This window comes from Orbicella franksi, chromosome 5, assembly GCF_964199315.1.
Source record: "Orbicella franksi chromosome 5, jaOrbFran1.1, whole genome shotgun sequence".
In the NCBI taxonomy this organism is placed as follows: Eukaryota; Metazoa; Cnidaria; class Anthozoa; order Scleractinia; family Merulinidae; genus Orbicella; species Orbicella franksi.
This window is the reverse complement of record NC_138149.1, coordinates 8,744,932-8,764,542: the sequence shown is the minus strand read 5'-3', so window position 1 is coordinate 8,764,542 and position 19,611 is coordinate 8,744,932. Positions and strand designations below refer to the sequence as shown.

Below are 19,611 nucleotides of genomic sequence, written 5' to 3'. Positions count from 1 at the left end.
TACAGGCATATAATTATTTATAAAAATGAGCATGTGCTATTTTAATAACGCGTGGACTATTTACCGTTGTTCAAATAATAGTCCCTTTCCCGACTATTTTAATCAAAATTCAAAATATAACTTACCAAGTTAACACTTGCTCAGTCTGGCCGAATATTGCTTTTGTAGGCAGCAGAGAAAGCCCTGAAAGCCGCTCAGTACACAATAGACGCCAACAAGACTAGTGTCCACAACTTGGTCCAGAATTGCAACGGCTTGAATGACTCAGAGTTAACCGAATTGGCTTGGCAGTTGGAGGTTCTTGGCGATTCAACACGCATGCGCTATCCAGATCGGATGCATTTTCCTCAGATTCCAAACGACGTTTACTCGGCCCAGACGGCTCAACAAGCCTTGCAGCTTGCCAAGAGGATCGTCAAGCGTGTTAAAGACCGGATTTCTTAAGGTGCGTTCTGAAGAAAGAGATACTGTACTGTGTGTCCATAAGTGGGTGTGAAATTCATGATAAATAGATAGACAGTCGCCTCGCGACCTCTTTCCGTGGGACGATTACATGTTTCTATTAACAATTATCACAAGACATAGCTGACGAGGCCGTCGCCGGCCATTATGTGGACGATCGCCACCTCCAGCCGTCAGATTGTACTATAGTATATTAGTAGAATTCCACTCAAAAATTAATCTATGGAAACAAGGAAAATGTGTTTCGTTTGTTTAATGTCACATGCACATATGCAAGGGTGATATGCATATCTAAAACTGTACTTTCGTTTTTTTAATGACGTGTAGATATCAACAACTAATGCTATAAACTGAATTTGACAGGCTGTGACAGAAACGTGGCACTGGAGAGATTCAAGCAGGAGTGCATTTCTCACAGTAGTGAACAATCTTCATACTCATGTGTGCAGCGGAGGACGATTTAAACTTTATCGAGCAATGTAGCTTCGAAGTAAACCATTAGATACAAGCACAGTGATCGATGTGTCGAAGTGCTCATATAGTCAAATTCAAACCCAAGTAGGTTTTTTAGCGTGGAGTTCTCGTCTCCTATAGTGCATGTTTTTTTATATCTCGTTATCTACCGTTAAAAACTTCGCTTTTAGTGTTCAAATTAAGCCAAACAATAAGAGGAGAATTTCAGTCAGTATTATAACCATAGTTTGCGTTAATGTCGCGGCAACACCGCCTCTCATCCTCTTTCTCTTATGAGCGTTTGTAGCTTAGTTTCAGTTATGTTTTAAAGTCAAAGACAACTTACCTTTTATTAAGCCTTGCTCCAAGTAAATTAGAGCCATTTTGTTGGGATATTGAAGGGACACTCACCATTTTTAGTATGATTTTGGAAATCTCAAAAACATATCCAGTCAATCGTTGGAAGCTGAACAATAATGGTTTTATTTTGTAGAGCAGCACTCGACAAATAATTAAAACCCATTAGGAAGTCAGGATGGCTAACGATGGCGAGGATGGAAACGGATTGCGATATGGAGTTTTGAAAAAGCGTCAGGATGTCAGTTTTTAAAAGGTTCGAGTTTGGCTCGAAAATCGTTGAAATTTTGCAAAAATGTTGCTGCAGTGTGGACTCTCTTCAAGAAATTGCTTTTAATCATTTACTTAGAGCTAATTAAATTCTTATTACTTAAATTTAGGGATTATTTCGTATATTTATAGCAGTTGTCAGCAAATGTACCTCGACCTTGTCCCTTTAAATACAATATTTAATAGGTTGTTTTGACTTTTTTAATGTAGAACTTTTTCACCAAGCAGAGGACCCCTTTGGACGTTCCCTTTTGCTACTATACTTTTCAGTCACAGACTAGGCAAAAATTGAGCTGTTAGTCTGCTTGTAACCCCAATTCTATTGTCAGTTTCAAGTCAGGTATACACTTTGGTGCGTCATGCTATATAAACGATAGACTTGTTCGTTCTATTTGAAAACACGGGTCGTCTCCTGTTTACGCGTGGTAGATGCAGTTTGTCTCGTACTTATCAGTATACAACTGAGATAAGTGAAAGGTAATTGCGTGATTTTAGTAGTCATTATACACCTGCTCAAAACTAGTTTGTAGGCGTGCCACTCGAATAGGGAAAACAGATAGATGAGAAGAGTAATATGGCTTTTTAGTCCGGTTGACGTTGTACAATTGCGTTCAAATTTTTCATCCGAATACTAAAGTAGACGTATTTTAACAGTAGTCGATGTTTTAGAAATGCACACTTATCTCTTTTTGTTCTTTTGTTAGTTCTATAATCGATTTATCGCATTTTTATTTCGTGGGGGGATATATAGATCAGTTTTGTTGAATAGAAGCTAGTATGTTTGATTATTGTCAGACTACTTTTAAACCAGTTTCACATGTAGTCTGTAGAACAAAGCAAATGTTTGATAACACAAATCAGAGACTGCTTTTCATAGAGATTCTTATATTATTAGACTGTGTTCATGAAGTTCATGATTAAGGAACAAAAACCTCCGTTCCTGTGATATACAAATGTGTCATAGAATAAAGTGACGTGAGACAGGATTAAAGTGAGTCGTAGTTAAGGTGGCTCAAAACAGTTTCCAGCAGTTAGATTTTAATGGGTCATTATAACCACTCTTTATCACTTGATGCTATAATCATGGTATCGAAAAATTGCCCAATCATTGGTTAATACATTGTTATCATTTTTGCGGCAAAATAGGTTACCATAGCAATAGTATGACCCGCTAAAAACACCCTTAATTACAGTTTTAGGGGCTTATAATTCAAAAACGGCACGGTTAAATTTTTTTATACTAGTAGTAATCAGAGATTATGAGAGTGCGTTCGACGCTCTCACTTTAATATATAATTATATATCGTAAATAAATGATTTCACTAGCCAACTTTCAACCTTTGTCTATTGCTAAAATCAACATTTTTTCAGCAGCAACCGAGGTTTTACAGTCAGATATGCCTAGTGTCAAAGTCCACGCTAGTGAAGAGGTCACGATTTGTTGATACGTTGCGTGACGCTGCCAGTTTCTGTGGTCTCTCAAGTTTCATAGAATATTTAAATTACGTACATTATTCTAAGCTAGCATTTGCAGTCGCGTACTCGTTTCGCGACTAATTCGAGTATTTCCCCTGATGAATTAAGTAGTCTTATGGATCTTGCCTTCAGAGTACTTTTCCACCGATTCCAAACAATAAAATTTCGACCGGATAAAGACTGAGCTATCTGTCGCGACTGGAACTAATCAACAAATGCAATCAAAATGTAGCTGTTCCCACGGTTATCATCCCAAAGCCAAGTCGTGTTAATAAACAAGGACAATTCCCTCAGATTGCGATAAATGCTGCCGTCGAAGCGTTTAAATTCGCCAAAATCTATCGCTGAGAGCACATAATAGCGAGGCGTACGGCAACTGAATGGAAAGAAGTCAAAAAAAAGATCCATCGGAAAGACGAGCACACATGGCTTGCTCACATACTCAAATGTTCGCCACGTCTTATCACGTCTTAGCATTAAACGGTACCAGTTTACTGGCCGTGACATGCCCCTGCAAAAATCAAGCGGGGTGGCCATTTTGGTGTCCTTACAGGAATGTGGTTTTTTTCAGCCTAGAACCGTGCACAGGGAGATCAACTCTGAAAAGCCACAGGTCAAAATTAGGTTTGCGTTCCACTTCGTCGAACGCAATTATCAAATTTTAATAAGCACGATAAGACGCAGCATTTGCCAAAGTTTTTAAAAAAATCTGTACATAAGGTTCAGACCCACCTTAAAGTTTAAAAAAAAATTAAAATTTAAAGAAAATTTAAGGTGGCTCTGAACCCTATGTATGAACCTATTGTGCTACGAAAATGATAACGTGTTCACAAATGATTGGGCGGTTTTTTTGATACCATGATTGTAGCATCAAGTGATTAAGAGAGGTTATAACAACCCATCAAAATCTAAGTGCTGAGAACTGTTTTGAGCCACCTTAAAAGTCTTTGTACCAAGCAAATAGTCCATGTACAAAGCTTCAGTAGTTCGAAAAAAAACGAAAACTAAAAATACTCATTTAACTGATACTCTTGCTTGGTTTTGAAGAAAAGTAGCAAAAATGTTTATCAAGATGGGGGAATGATGGGGCCGGGGAGCGGGGTGGGGTGGAAGGGATTGACAAAACATTCTTTATATGTGCCTAATAGACCACTTTTGAGATATTAAAATTCAGCGTGGCAGCGAGGCCTAGAGGAGAGAAAGGAAATTGAATGCCATGTTTATTCATTTCTTTTGTTTGTGTTCTCTAAGCCTCACTATCAAGCTGAATTTGAATATATCGAGAGTGGCCTACTGAGAGACATGCATGGTAACGAGGGTCTGGATGGGTTTATTTGACAACTGACAAAAGGCAAAAACAAAAACAAGAAAATAAATAACTGACAACTGATAATACCCAAAAATGTTAACAAACATTTGTAGTCAGATGTACTGCCAGATGACAGAAGGCTTAAGCCGTTGAACATTATTTGTTTCGAAATTCATGAAACTTTACTTTTGGGGGTTAAAATAATATTACTTTATGTTCTTTAGTTTGTTTATAGACCGAAGCCATCACAATGAGTTTTCTATTAAGTCTGTACATATTAATCATTTACAATTTGACGTTCATAGTATCTGTTACATAATCCTCAATTGAAGGCCACGCGCTTCAGGCCAGAGGCCTGGGGCCTGTTTAACGATAATCTCGCGATTATCTAAACGAATGTAGGTTGCCCCTCCCAGCTATACATAATACATAGATTTAGGCCAGCCCAAAAGCGGAGCTCCTCAGTTATTTTTCAGAATGTTGTTACTAATGAAAATAATCCAACATGTATGAGGTAAATTGCAAATGATTTAATAGTTTCAGCCAGAATTAGTATTACATCAGCAGATCGAGGTGTAAGATGGTTTGATTGTGAAATATAGAGCCATGATTTCAAGGATTTCTGGGAAGCTACCAAAAATCTTGATCACAGAACAGAACTGTCTTCTGTGCTTTTTGGTGGCATTTCTTGTTCTTTCCTACCTTATTCAGAAAGACAAGGCATCATTATATTCTTCCTTAGTTAACATGGGGACTCCCACACAAAAGAAGTTTACACAATTTTTTGTTGTGGGGACTGATTGAAATGTAGTGGTTACAATATACTCAGTCCCTGAATCTCTACCAAATGAAATCTCACAAAAATACCAAAACAGTATACATATGTGAAAAGTTGGAAAGTTTTGTTTTCTGACTTGTCTCCAAAGATACATTTAGCCATCTTCACTAATGTATGGAGTCTCCTCCTGCTGGAAGGGTTTGCATTCACCCTCGCATGAATGGTAATTACGATATTTTTTTTTTTTTGCTGATCATGAATACTTGCATAGGCTTCTAATAATAATTTTATTATTCAATTTCAATGTGATTTGTCCTTTTTCTCGACTGGCATTGTGGACTACAAGAGCTGCTATTGGGTTCCATTAATTAATTTTGCTATGATTAAATTATACCAAGAATTATCAGTAAGCTAAGAGGAAGTTATATTATGTACATGTATTTTGTCTGCACTACACAAGCAAATGCACTCAAAGGTTATGAGGCATAGGTACATTTGTCAGAGGAGCCCAGCATATCCAAGATATGTTTTGACTGACACATCAATTAAGATAATTTACAGCAAAATGGATAAAAAATACATCAATATCCTACATGCACCAAAGCCAGACATGGGGTTATAAGGCAATCGTTTAAACAACAGATTGAAATAATTTATAAATTAGAGAACACTATTTCTACAACAGAATGGACCAAATTAACCTTATCGGACATTGCGAATGGCAAGGCTGTCTGTAGAATGTCACAAATTTCTCAACCCTTTCTTTCTACAAAAATGCTAATCCTGCAACTTTGCTTAAGACCCAGTTCTCCATTTCCTGTTGGCAAAATATCAATTTATGCCATGTCCAATGCAGATTATCACAAAATTGATTTAAAAGCTCAATAAATATCATTTTAAAGTCAAAAAGCCAATTATTTAAATAAACCATGAGTAAATTATCTCTAAGAAAAACTGATTAATTTAACAAGCACTTAAAAATAATTAGTTAATATGTGTTTCTTAATAATGTAATGCAGTGTATCTGTCACAATGTTGCAGCTATGATATTACTACAAACAGGATGGGTTGTAGAACTGAACCTCCCAGTCAGTTTATTCAGTGAACTTGGTGCAGAATTTATAATCCCATCAAGTTGTCTGTAAATACAGAGAAACCAAACAAAGCATTACAATCATAAGTAATGAATTACTGAACTCTTTTACATGTATGAACAGTGTATGTTCCATTAACATTGGGGATCTCTCAGAAGCTGCATCCATGATAAATTAATTTGTTCCCAGATGCATTTGTTTATAGAACTTTTCACAAATAAATATCTCTGTCCTAACAGTGATCTCTGTGTTCTCCAACAATCAGTACACAAGAAAAATACACTCAGTAAGATATTGTTTACAATAAAAGTCAATGCCTATAAGCAATCATAAGGACCTTAAATTTATATTTCCTCAGAAATATCTCACCAGGCGGCAGATATATTTTGCAGGGTACAGGGTGCAGGGTGCAGGTTGAAATTTAATTATAACTGAAATACCGCTGGTACTAAAAATAATTAATAACCTATATACTTGTCAGGGGTTCTTACATAAAGTAGTTCGCCTTCACGTAGTGAAAACACGCTGTTATTAATATTTAGGCCTTCTTTGGCAATCTTCTAACTTGTTACACCGTGTACAGAAACCAGAGACTTCGTATGCTTCCCAACATGTTTGTGATCGCACTTGGTTTGAGCGATGTTCTCATGTCCATCGAAGACACGATCGATCCGCAAGAAGTACTTATCGATCGACACGCAGAGACTAGTGAAATCTCTTCAAAGCCATCTGGATGGCCGCTCCACAGATGTCTCCATCGATTCCAGATTTGGCTCGAGTCTTCCCTCAACAACAGAAGATTGCCATCACCAATGAAGCAAATAAATAAAGAAATGAAATAATATAAGATTTTAACCGACGGAATATACTAGCACAAGCTCAGTGCGCTTTCATTTTGGTACTCACAGGGAAGAAACCAAATTCAGCAGGTATTTCAGATAATATTTCAGATGTTTCTTCAAAAACAATAATTCATTGCAGGCTTAAAATCATAGGAATATACTCTCCTCCCATCGCTTCGGCCAGTTTGGCACTTAGGTGGAAGCCACCTTTCTGAGTGACTATAAACCGCGTTATGTAACAGTCACGGTAACTCTACCAACTGTACGTTTCTTTGAAGTGCCAGCGGTTTTCCAGTCATAATTACATTTCAACCTGCACCCTGCACCCTGCACCCTGCACCCTGCAAAATATACCTGCCACTCACCAGGCCATAGTTGCTTTGAAAATCTTTGATGTTTTAATACAGGCTCCCCATCTGTAACCTGTTCATATATTGACTGACAGGAACAGGCATGTAATTCCTTTCTTTGATATACAGCGTACTTCATTGTTAGTTGTTTACTGAGTGTTAGTAGTGAATCAAATGCTAGGGGTTGGTACTCCAACTTTCACTGTGGCAGGCTCTGCCCTGAGATACAAAGCAAACTTACATAACTGTTATGAACTTCGCCACTTGCTTTCGAGAGCAAATGCAATTTGCTTCAAACAAGAAACTGGAACATTGAGGGTTACAACAATGTGCACAGTCCCAATCACAGGGTCATCCAGGCTGTTTGGTTGTACATATAACTGTACAACTGTATATGAGTTCAGCTTCCAGAAGAAAATCAGAGTTTGTCAGGATAAATACTGATGTTCTTGCTTACTCGATGAATGAATGTGCAGTTCCAGAAGATATTCACACCCAACACCCATTCATGGCCAGTCTTTAGAAATTCTAAATTAAAGTATCAGGAATCAAGAGTTCTAATAGAGAAAAAAACCTCCATGTGGGGTATGAATCTTTTCTTGACGAAAACAATGTCTGAGAAATCATTAATTACAAAATAATGCTTAAGAAACATCTTACCTTTCAGAGAATTTTGTAATCTACACTGTCCGGTCAGTTCATATATTTGACAAGTTGACACTAGGCATGTTTGTAAATTTGTGCACTTCAACATCACATTACTATGTAGTAGCACTGGTCAACTAGAAACAGCATAATTTGGTTAATTAATATACACTGTACATTATTAGGTTGAAATATTGGTGTAGATTGTTGCACATCAACAGACACAGAAACTATTTGCACCTGAATCATAACGAGTGAAAAATCGTGCATGAGACATTTACATGTACATGTAACAGCCCTCCACCTCAGAACCATCACAGATATGATATGATATTTTTAAACTCTCTGAAATTTCAGATTATTCAAGATTAACATATGCACATACATCATCTGGGACAACCCTAAAACACTGAATTTGGAAACCGAAATCCGGAATCCAGAATCCGGAATCCGGAATCCGGAACCAAAAACCAGAATCTGGAATCCAGATATTATGAATGATGATAGAAATAATTCACTTCAGCAATGTCTAATAAATAAATATGAGCAAAAATTATTTTGTTGTTATTTATTTTCTTGGCTTTACTTCAGCCACAGACTGTAATTGCTAAAACATTATTGACTAGTTCTGAACAACCCTTAGCTATATATCTGGCCTGGTTGTTCAAAAGCTGCATAAAGCTATCCATTGGGTACATCACTATCCAGTCAGGGTTACTGATTTTTTGGGTGGATAGAGTTACTCATAGCCTGCGAGCAGGCTCTAGTATCTGTCTCTAGTGTCTGAGCAGGCTAAATAGGTGTCTAGTGTTTTTCTGCATTGCATGTCACCAAGAGCCTTCATGCGGCTTTGCCACTCACGCCCCCAGCCCAAACACGAGAGCCTGCTCATAGGCTAAGTTAGCCATCTTTTGTTCAAGCTGGCCCTGGTGAGAGCCTGCTTCTTGTCTAGATCAAATTGCTCTGAGAAGACTGGTGAGCAGCACATTAACAACAAGCTATTATAGGCTATTGCAGTGAGTTTCTGGCAGTCTTTTAGCATCTTTGAACAGCATGTGGTCTGATCTGTTAGCAAGTGAGAAGCAGATGGAAGTAAGTGTGCAACATTTCTACAAATTGTTTTAATATGATGGCCGCCAAGAATATGAAACGCTGATTTGTCACAGTATCAGTGTGGAAATTGTGTTAATCTGGAATTGGTCTCGTATCTGTTGGAAAAATCAAATTTCATATTTAGACCAGACGGGTTAGCCTTTGGACTTCGAAAGTGGGGGGCGTGACCGTCAATGTACAGGGGGCTGCCACTGACGGATATCCTGTTCTCTATGACATTTTCTATCTTGTTCAGTATCTACTGGACATAAAGGATAAATTTATACTTCCGGTAAATTGAAGATCACTTATTAAACAAAATGGCAATTACCAGCAAGCTTATTTTAGACACTCTCGAGGTGCTTGGAATAAAATTAAGACACACTTTACTGAGATTCTCATAATCATAGCCCTCACTAAAAATAACGGTTGCACGATTTCAACAGACAGGGAATTTTTGTTCAAAAAAGGTTAAGTTTGAGGTCCTTTTTACTTGGCAGCTTACTTTTTACAGTCGAAAAGCTAAGCAAAACAATTTTCGCATATTTGAAGAACTTATTTTCTTTGATTTGCGGATTCCGGTTTCCAGTTTCTGGATTCTGCTTTTTGGTTCCAGATTCTGGATTCCGGTTTCTGGGTTTTAGGGTTGCCCCATCTTTAACAGAGTGTTTGCTTCACATTCAGTTTACACATGGCTGGTATCCAGCATAGACAGACTTATAAGTTTTCCTTCAAAAATATATTGCAACAACTATTGCATCTTTCATTACCTGTTCTTGTGATGAAATGACACAAAATCCAAGAACAAGAAGTCATAAGCATAAAACTAACTTACGTGGTAGTGCTTACAGTTCCTCTTACTGTCTGCATATGCTGTCCATAAACTGGTGCTGCCTGGACAATGTACTCATTATTTTTCTGATCACACCTTTTAAAACGTCACTGTTACATAATTTGTCCTGAAAAAGCAATACATGAAATGTTATGCCTTTGGCACTCACCAAATACCGTTACATGATGTATAATGTACACCATATCAACATTCACAATTCTCTTTACTTTCATTGTAACTCTTTTGTGTCATTTTCCCTCACTTGAAGACAGGACTTCCACATTAGGTTATAATTTGCCTCTGGAATCTCTATGAATTCACAGGGAGTGATAACAATTAAATCATGACTAATTTTAGCAAAGGAGGCGTTCAAATGTCAGATTTTAATGCTAAGTTTATACAGTAACTTTACATTACTCTTCGAACATATATATAACCTCTCAATTATTGCACCTATAGACAGAAGGTGTGCTGGGGGAAGAAATTTTCTAAACTCTCTGAACTTTTCCCCCGTACCTGTAATAGGATGACTATTATGAACTACGGTTTGTAACCAACATCAGGTTATGTATACACATGTATATTTTGTTGTCTGTAATCATAAAAAAATAAAAATTTAAAATCCTCCATAAAGTTCATACTCAATAACACTGCCACATGTAGCGCTGTTACTGGAAATCAATTTAAGTGAAACTGTTGAAACAACTCTGTCAAAATTTTTCCTAGCAGTTAAGGCAGGATAACAGAATATACATGTAGCACAGAGCAAAGGCTAGAGATACACACATGTTAGTTATCAGTTAGGTATGGTGGAAAATAATAGATTATCAGAAATGAAGGTTCCTGAGACATTTTGACAGCACTGAGAGGAATTAATATATAAATTCACAAAAGAAGGAGAAGTTCTTGCCCTGTCCAGTTCTCTGTAATAAAAATATCATTTACATACGAGTCATTTATTATATATGGTTTGTGTTTAAAGCCGATATAATGCACACTCTGATTGGCCAATTCCAGTGCATTATTTACATTTACATGGTATACCTCGGTGAAACCATAAAACATTGCGTGCAGCTAAAATAAAAAATATAAAAAATAAAAAATAAAAAGAAATGCCTAATTCATAGCAATTTAAAATACTCAACACTAAAACGAATATAATCCTTTACTTGAAAATTATTCTTCCGTAATGCCCATGGGCCAATTACAGGCATGCTAAAAAGTCCTTACACAAAGTAAAAGGAAATTAAGAAAACTATTGCTTTTTTCCGGAAAATTGTAGCGACTGAAGACAATGATGAAACACTCTGAGAGTGCATTCTATCAACCTGATGAGATAAAATTTAAGGAGAATAGAGAATTCACGAAGTTATATCACAAACGAATTGGTACAGGAGAAAGGAAACTGTACAGCCAGGAAGAAACTGAAACTTTCTTCGACCAGCAAAAAGTATGCATGCACAACAAAGAAAACAGTCAGTGACATTCATTTAATAAGTTAGTTAATAAAAAATTAGTGTGAAGAAGAGAGCAGAGAGAGAGAGAGTGGAGATAGGAGAGCACTCTCCAACTAAATCGTGTATATATATGTACATAAAAGTTATTCTTATAACCGAGAAATGGTCAGGGCAAGAACTTCTATTACACTGTTCAATTTACCGAGTTAATTAGTACTATCTCACTTTTTTGGAACATTGCCATATTAAGTGTAAATACCGCATTGAGGAATAACCTCTTATTAGCAAAATAGGGTCCATGTACCCCCAACCAAAAGCAATGGCACAAATAAAATGAAATAGCCAATCAAAATCAAAGCAGAGCTTTATTTGCAGACAGGATTGCCATGCATAATCGTCTACTCGACATTTTGGACTATATAAGCATTTCACCAAACGGAACTAATTGGACAGACAACAAAATAAAACGAGGAAATCTACATTACAAACACAAGATGCATACCACATCTGAGCTCGAGTATCAACAACAAATCCCTTTTCAACGAACGGTGACCGAATAAATGAGAGGATAAAGAAAATTCGTTTAAGCTTGCGGTGTTAAAGTTTAAAAATTATTCACGCTTAAATTTGAATATTACTGATTTGAATATTACTGATTACTTATTATTTTTGCCGACGGCTTAATTTAGCTATGCAGTCATTTTATTGGCAGTAGCTTTACCAGTCTTCAACCAAATTAACCTCGGAATTCACAAAAGCATTTCGCCAAACCGAATAAATTGAACTAACAAAACGAGGAAATCTCCATACTTTGTAATCACAATATGCAAATATTCACATAGGAACAAAAGTAAATTTAGCAAATCCTGTTCGCTTCGGCTTAAAATGGTTTGTAGACCTTTCTTGGTTTTCAACAACAGAAGAAGAAATTTTAGCAGTCTACGAAGCGGCAGTGCTAACTAACTCAGAGAAAACTTCAAAACTCGCCCGGCCGTGTTTACAAGTACGGTTTTGGTTAAGCTTATTTTCAGACGTGAGGTTATAAGCTTAAGTTGACGACGAAAATCGACAGAAAACTTAATTTGTTTACAACTTACAGCAACCTCCAAAGCGACCCACGTGTTATTGTTTAGAGACAAGCGAAATTAACACGATGCAATTTTTAAAATCTCTTACAGCATGGCTTCAAATAAGGAAGACTTTCAAAGGATTCCAATTGAAAATAAGCTTATATCGCCGAGGCAACTTGTTAATTTTCATACCAAACGCAACAACAAAAGTCACTTACCGCAAGTTGGCAATTCAGTTCGGCCAGTGTAAATCTTCCAGGCAGAAACTTGCAGCAAAAGTTGTGAAGACTGAACTGAAGTTATATATTCGATAGATCAACGAATCAACCTCTTCTTTCCGCTACGTTTACTGTTTTGTAATTTCTCTAAAACACTCGGGTACGTTTGATTCCTTTTGTTCATCACCTGACCAAATCAGGTGACTTTTGAATTTTCTTGCACGGCTGCACAGCATCACGTTCGCGCGAATTTTGAACTTGGCCATGGGGAGTTCGGCAGTCTTCTGAATCAATTTGTCGGGTACTTTCGCCTCCTTTCTATAGCCCTCGTTAGCTTTGGTTCACGGCATTGTTCGGTATTATTTCACCTCCTTTCTCTAGCCCTTGACTAGCTATAATTCACGGCATTGTTCAGTACTGTTTCGCCTCCTTCCCCAGCGCTGGCCCGCTCAGTCTTTTTCGCGATCTTCTTCGCTACTTCTTTGCCTGTTAATTCTTGCTTTCTGTTTTTTGCTTCAGTGCAACCCTGTCTTAAAAATATTACATCAACCTCCGCTATCGTTTTTCTTTAAAAATCCCGCCAAGAAAAATGGCATTCTCCCGCTACAAACTGAGGGTGCATATCTCTGTCAACCTATTAGCTGGAGTATAGCCGCCATCTTGTGCGACTCCGTCGTCGTCGTCGTCGTCGTCGTGCGTACGCGCCCACGAGCAATACCGCTAGCCATGATAACCATGAGAAAATCAATAGACCAGGAGGGAGAGGTCAACTTTGCTTCAGTGGCCATGCGATTGCGCGCCCGATGATCTTGGCCATTATGACGTCACTCGTGAGCCGGTCCGTGAAGTTTCAATGGCCGCTAAAAAATGATACCAGAAAAGTTTTTCATCTGATGATTGCTCAAAGAATTTGAAAGAAAGCGATCAACAGCCCACAGGAATAAGATAACCTGTTAGTATTATGTCCAAAAATACTTTGAATTTCAAAAATTAGTCGTGAGAAGGCACAAAAACACGCAACATTTCGAGATCGCTCAATTGAAAACGCGATTGAAAAATGAAGCTTTGCGCCTGTTTCTTGGGCGATATCTGGAGAACCCAACGATGAACAACACGAACACAAAAATATGATCTTGATATGGTTTAAAACGTTTGAATGGTGATGAAAACGAATCATTCAACTTATGCATAAAAATGATCAGTGGGTTTAAACCCATTATTTTGTAGACGATAGCATGGAGGACCTACTGATCAATACTGGAAACCCTCGAAATATGAGAAAGTATTAGATGGAAAATGTTCCCTTACAAAGACATTTGAACTATAAAGTCATATGCTGGGTTAGAAAGTAAATAATGCACCAAAGAATTATTTTTCCGCGCTAAATTATCCGCAAAACTGTCAACGATAACATTTTCTTCTGCGAGGCCAACCAACTGACGCTAGCCGAGCAGACGTGTGGATATTTTTATAGATGGTAAGATATAAAATCACTGTACGGGAGACCTAAATGAAACAGATGATATTCAGAACAACATGGACGAGACCTCTTAGCAGAAAGGTGCTTAATTTCGTGCAAAAATGTTCGTGAAATATGAGATCGGAGCAGGATCTGTTTCCTCGGGCGTCCGCATGCAGCGCAGAGATATTTCTTGTCTCGCACCTCTGACAAGAAAGGTATCCTAAACTGGTGCTTTGGGCTCTAATTTTTTATATATATATCTCAGTAAGTTCACTTAAACTTGTATAGACTGTAGAGGAAAACTGTGTAGGATGTCATATGGAAAGAACTAAAAAATACAGAATCTGGTTCCAAGCAGCAAGAGAATTAAACAGGAAAGAAAATATGAACAGGGACACTTCCTATGCTAAGCCATTGGCAGTAAGGGTTAACTTATCCAGGAGAAACTTGTTAAACCAAAATGACTTATTGCCAAAACAAAGAGTTCAGTAAGGAAGGTTATGACAAAGCTGGAAAGATCAATATCAGGTGATCTCTTATTATAACCAAACCCCTTGTTTTCGAACAGTATCTGTCTTGAGAAACTGTAATAACTTTACTACCACTAAGTTTGAAATGATAATCAGTTATTTTCTTTATACTTAATGCTTTTAAATTTTCATCATAAATCTTATGTAAATAAAGATAGCTCTAACAATTATTTTACAAAGAAATATTCTAGAGAAGAGTGTCAGAGCTTGTACTTGTAAACATGAACCCCAACCCTGATTTCTCCCCAGCTTCATCCATCCCAGGTTCCCTGTTGCTTTTTGCATTGATGAGTTTATTATTGGCTTCAAGAGAATGATAAGGATACATTTTCAGAAAAATAACAAAAAACACAAACAAGATTGGGTTTTACATGTAAATGTTTAATTGACAGCACAATGACAACACATAGATAGCTTTCCATGGTGGTTGAATGTATTTTCAGAAATGGGGCCTCAGTGCTTGAATGGTCTTGTAAAGGTAGTGGAGAATGGTAACCTAAGGTTTAAAAAGATCAAATAAGACTCCTCTTAATATTCACCAGTTGAAAACTGGAGTAAATGTTTATACGACCTCCCTTCCCTCTTTGGTTTTTACATCTCCCCCAACTCTTTTCAACAGCAACTGTAAACTATAAGATAAATTTCCTAATGAGATCTAGCACTAGGAACTCAATATGTATTTACGATTAAAAAAAGTAATTCTCACAATTAAACAATCCAACCCCATCCACCTTTTAAGTCCTGTCCAAGCAGACACAATGCGGTAATGTACAAGAGCTAATATTTTATCATAATTTATAAAACATAAAATAGCTCATTTGCAGTATCAATGTATTGAATTAAGGTTTTCAGATTTTCACATAGAGAAACTTTTTCAGCACCCTCACCTGCACAAAGAAAAAATAAAATTTCTGAAGTGTGTCATATAAACTACATCAAACACTCTCCATAACGCATTTTTGGATCCTTACTTAAAGAACAGCTACAATATTGTTTTGGAATTAAAATAAATCAAACTTCAAATTCCTAAGTTGTTGATCAACTGTGCCAATTTTGTACACATAACAAGATCCAGCAACAGGAACTCAAGGTGACCAGAGTTTGGAACTCAAGTTTTGTTATATAAGCATACATGATTCCAGCCAACTGTGAGGCCCCTTATTTGGTCTCAAGTAACCAAGAAAGCCATTACCCCATTGACCCTAGCCAAGTTAACTTTCACCATTTTGTTGAGAAAGTGAAACACAAGTCACCCTTAGCAACATAACCAGGGTAACCCTGGTAGGCCTGATAACCTTTTTTCGTCAAAATACTATGACTGGCCTACCTGGGGCAACTCATGGTATGAAGAAATCAAAATTAACTCACAAAACCCCACAGTGATCAAATGACTGAAAGGAAGCCAAAGGAAGAAGGATAACTGAGCACTGGAACATGAAAAAAGGCTTACATGTACTAAGTAATTGAGGAGGGACAACTTCGTTTCATATAAACACTTGATAAAGTTGCCTCAGAAGGGTCTGAAAGGGTTGTCTTCAGTACCCAAGACCATATAAATGGGATCTTGTACTCTCCTCCACAGAGGCTCCCTATGGGAAATTGAACATACTCCAAACTACCAGCCTACAGTCAAAGCAGCACAAAAGAGGTCTATGCTGAGGAGAGAGTACCTTGTATGTCAACATGTTTAAAGAAAAGTCTTACAAGACTAGACTGCAAACCATGGGTAAAATGTAGACTGCAGGCTTTTTAAGAACATCATATTCCCAGAAAGAGAGATTCAGCTAACCATACACCGGCTAACCTGAGCCGTATATTTCAGGCTAACAGCACTTAGATCTCTTTGAAATATAGATAGGACCCTGTGGGCACTCTGATTGGTCAAAAATCCATGTTTTATCTGAGTTTATTATACGGCTCTGTCTCACAAGGACTGGGAACTACTGAATTCACAAGTTTGATTGGCTGAAATCGATATTGAAAGCGTTCTAGATTTTCCCATCTAGACAGGTAATATTTTGCCGTAAGAAAGTTGCAACTAAAATACAAAGTCATTGACTGTTTTCATCTAACAATATATATTTATGGAAGTGCCATAAAGCCTGATGAGAAAAAAAAGTAAACAGGACAAGCAAACTTTAATTTAGCAGAATTAATTCAGCTCATCGCCGATTCGCAAGCAAAAAATGATAGTTAATACAAACCAGTTACATTAAACGAATTACATTATTCTTGTTTGTGCCACATAATGAACATCTTATTAACTGAGCTTAGTTGGTCTGTATGGGAGAATCTTGACCTCTCTTGTGTGTACAGACCTCACTGCGTTCGGTCTGTACTCACGACCTTGGTCAAGATTCTCCCATACAGACTTCCTGCTCGGTTAATAAGAGCTAAATATAACATAGAAAAGGCGTGTTTTATTGTTTTGGGTGTGTAAATCTATATCATAAAGCAAATAAAGAAGCCTAAGCCATGTATTACACTGTGATAAAACACTCCAGACATTTGAGAACACTCCAGAAATGTAGAAAACACTCGCCTGTTTTCTACATTTCTATCACAGTGTAATAAACGGCTTAGGCTTCTTAATTTGTTAAATAAAGGAAATGGGAATACAATATATTTCGATTCTTAAAAAGTCTGCAGTCTGCATTTTAACCACCGCTGTGCAGTAGGCAGGCTTTAAGTCTCATTTGAAAAATTGAGCTTATGTTCTTGTTTGTGAAAGTTCTCATTTCCATCATTGTGGATAGTATTTCTGTTTGTTGGGCCTGTTGCTGGATATGTGCCGAGTACGAGATCGCAGATATTTCTTACTCAAATGAACTGATCATTTTTACTGCCGATTCTTCAAAATCATCTTCAATTACAATGTTTCCTTCTACATGTAAGCTATTCTGTGACCAAGTTACACGTTTCTTTAAGCTACCGATCACGTAAAAAACGCAATTTTACAGAGCGAATTGTCAAAATTTTGCCCCACATATTTCCACCGGAGAGCGATGACAGTAACACTTGAAATACACTTTAAGCAAGATTTGTCAGTTATAATGAAAATCTGCTTACCTCTCAAGAAAGAAAAATGATAATGACTCCTTGAGATCCAAATACAATACCATTTGAAGCTGGAATGATTGGAGAAATCCGCCTCAAACAGTTGTATCAGCGAGAGGCGACGACGACATTTTCGAAAACTTTGTGCATTTGCGAGCCTCTTCGCCATGACGTCATAATGGCCATGATCATAGGGTCAGTCAAATCTGACGTGTTCACCTCTCCCTCCTGCAATAGACCAATTTCGATATATCAAAATTCAGCCTAACACAATAGACCTCAGCACGAGGCTCTGGGGAATAAACCCCACAAACTCTGTAGTTATTCCCCAGAGCCTCGTACTGGGGTCTATTGTTTTAGGCTGAATTTTAATATATCGAAATTGGTCTATTCGTGGGTTTCCTTTTCTTCCCTATATGGGTATGGGGCTCCGCTTGGCGGCCCTTCGGGCCGCCGGAGCTCCACTATAACCCTCGGATGTACCGGGGGGGGGGGGGGGGCTTGATTTTTCATTAATTTCCGGTATTTTGGAACTTGTTATGAAAATAGTGAGATCCAAAGTGACGGATTCAAGATGGCAGATCAAATGATGTCGTCTGACATCAAATGTCCAAAATTGGGGCATGCAAAAATATGGCTATCTCATAGAGCAAGCTCAGGGCTATCTCTACTCAATGTAAATTTATTCTACTATGCCTTAGCATAACAAAAACCTTGGGGAGAGGGTATGACTTTGCTTGTACTTTCGAAAGCAAGACAACGTCCGTCCAGAAGAGCTGAGGCGAGGAGGTATGAAAACTTCATTGCCATAGTTCACGTTCTCCGGCCAATTATCCGCGGAGAACTGTGGCAAAAGTGAACTGAAATAATTCACGTCCAAAATGTATTGTGCACGTTCAGGCTACTCTTCTGTATGTAATGTCTTTCCTATTATAATACTGAAAAGGTCAACTAAAAGAACCAGTGAGAGAAACACTTGACTAAATTTCCAGCTTTTTCGAAGGGATTCATCATAATTCAAAAAATGTTCCTACTTATTTTTTATCCTTACTTCAGTTCTTTAGCAATATTGAACCAAAAAATTCCATTTTATAGCCAGTACAAAAACAAAATATTGACAGTTGTCAGTTATAACCTGAAAAGGAGACCAATCAGAACCTAAAGTATTCTCTATTTTCCGTCCATACCACTCCTTTCCTCGCAGATTAATTTCTCTAGAAACTTTGATAACGTGGCGGTTCTGAATATGATTGAGTCTAGATTATCACACCTTGTATCAAACCAACCGTGGGAGCTGTCGTCCATATTAACACTTTTTGTGAAGTATTGTCCCTTGGTTTGATCTTGCTTTAGAGGGGAAAAGGAGAACATGTATATTCTCAAATGTGTACAGGAGTTACAGGGAAATGACCTAAGGTTCTTTCCGGCTGGTTGAAATAATATCAAAATGTCTATCGCATATGATTGACAAGGGAAAGAAACAACGTATCCCAATCGAATTACTACGCAAAGTAGTTTTCTTAGACGAAGTTCTCCTCGTCCACTGACCATCTGTTTCAGTTAAATAATCTTATGTTACTACCAGTCACGTTGTATTTAATCAACAAAGAAAACCTCGTGATCGCTTGGATCAATACAATGTCAATTTTTAAACAAACGTCATTCAAGCGCCCTACGTTTATAACGCACGAGTTGTTCTTTTTTAAGAATGGCGTTCTGCGATTGTTTAGTAATAAGAATACCTCGGCTTGCTTGAGTTGAGGGTACAGAGAGGGCAGGAAGAACCATTTTACATTAGTTACCTTAAGATATTGGTGCAAGGGCAGGCTCAAAAGAGTTTTTGAAACAAATGTAAGT

The 19,611-nt window shown here is 37.5% G+C and overlaps 1 long non-coding RNA gene and 1 pseudogene across 2 annotated transcripts in view; one reads left to right on the top strand and one right to left on the bottom strand.

Annotated features, from left to right (window-relative positions):
- LOC145488559 (sacsin-like) overlaps nt 1-4,029 on the top strand; it is an 87,892-nt pseudogene extending 83,863 nt beyond the window's left edge. Inside the window, exons 14-15 of the transcript XR_014049510.1 lie at nt 169-445; nt 826-4,029. The product of XR_014049510.1 is annotated as a sacsin-like (transcript). The remainder of the gene's footprint in view (nt 1-168; nt 446-825) is intronic.
- A 98-nt stretch (nt 4,030-4,127) lies between these two features.
- On the bottom strand, nt 4,128-13,869 carry LOC145488591 (uncharacterized). Its single transcript, XR_014049514.1, has 3 exons — nt 12,706-13,869; nt 8,052-10,087; nt 4,128-7,610 (listed from the first exon to the last, which is right to left on the bottom strand). It is a non-coding gene; the product is annotated as an uncharacterized LOC145488591 (long non-coding RNA).
- Between the last annotated feature and the right edge of the window lie 5,742 nt (nt 13,870-19,611).